We start from the raw sequence: 1,195 nt of genomic DNA on the forward strand, positions 1-1,195 counted from the left end.
AGAAAAGAAAAGAAAAGAAAAGAAAAGAAAAGAAAAGAAAAGAAAAGAAAAGAAAAGAAAAGAAAAGAAAAGAGGCCATAGCAAATGAAACACAGGGGCGGGTCTCTGCCATCACCCCTCCCAGGCCTCACTGTCCCTGGGTATAAAGCAGAAGGGTGCACAGAGGGGAATGCCTCCTGGGATCCTGTAAGCGCAGGAGGCTCCTAGATTTCTGCGCACAGCTGATACATGTGGCAAGAGGTAGACAGTCTTCCTGTTGGTCAGCAACATCCTCCGCCATGGCCACGGCTATGTAAACAGCTATGAATTTCAGCAAGTGCCTGGTTACCCAGGGCCTGGAGGAGCCAAGCCCAGCTGCTCCTACACCAAGGAGGCCATACGTAGCTGGGTGGTTCTGATGAGGAAACACAGGCCTGGAAGATGAAGTGGCCAAGCCAGGGATGGGAGCGCAGGCCTCCCCAGGAGGGACGAGCAAGCTGGGCAGTGAGGGTCACCCCTGTCCCATTCTCATTTCACATTCTTGTTACTCTGGGTAACAAGAGCATCTGTCACAGGGCCAGCTACTTAGGACCAGCGTTAGCATACACACATGAAGGAAGTGAGCATACTTCCTATTTGTGAGTCAGGTGACAATCAACGGAATAGCACAGGAAAAACACATTCCAGAGTTGCACTTTCATAACCCCTGAAGAAGCTACACCATCAGAATCCCTGCTCTAAACAGTGACCCACAGGCTCTGCTGGCCCCACAAGGCAGCAAGGCACTGGCACAGATACACCCCCAACCTTCCACTTCCTCCAGAATCAAATCCAGATGTGGTGAGCTATACCTTAAATCCATTTGGAGACTCTCTCCATTTGGGAGACTGAGACAGAGGGATTGTTTTGAGTTCAAGACCAGTACAGGCTACAAAGTTAAGTTCCAAGCCACCCTGGGCTACACAGTAAGACCCTGTCTCAAAAACAGAAAAATGTCCAAACTAACAGCAGAATCAAATATTGGATCTAGGAGGGATCTCACTCGAATGCCCACCCCATCCTGTAGATCTGGAAGCTGAGGCCATCAGGATCTGCCCAGGTCCTCAGAGGAGCTGGTGGTCTCAGGCAGCATGTAGCAACCATCAATACTCTAGAGGTGCAGGAGGGGGGTGTGTGTGTGTGTGTGTGTGTGTGTGTGTGTGTGTGTGTGTGTGTG

At 50.4% G+C, this 1,195-nt stretch overlaps 2 protein-coding genes across 5 annotated transcripts in view; one reads left to right on the forward strand and one right to left on the reverse strand.

Annotated features, from left to right (window-relative positions):
• Slc5a10 (solute carrier family 5 member 10) overlaps positions 1 to 1,195 on the forward strand; it is a 46,142-nt gene that overhangs the window by 14,483 nt on the left and 30,464 nt on the right. The window lies entirely within an intron of this gene.
• Fam83g (family with sequence similarity 83 member G) overlaps positions 1 to 1,195 on the reverse strand; it is a 25,229-nt gene that overhangs the window by 3,928 nt on the left and 20,106 nt on the right. The window lies entirely within an intron of this gene.

The sequence above is a fragment of the Psammomys obesus genome, unplaced genomic scaffold (genome assembly GCF_907164565.1).
Source record: "Psammomys obesus unplaced genomic scaffold, mPsaObe1.curated_primary_1811, whole genome shotgun sequence".
NCBI classification, from domain to species: Eukaryota; Metazoa; Chordata; class Mammalia; order Rodentia; family Muridae; genus Psammomys; species Psammomys obesus.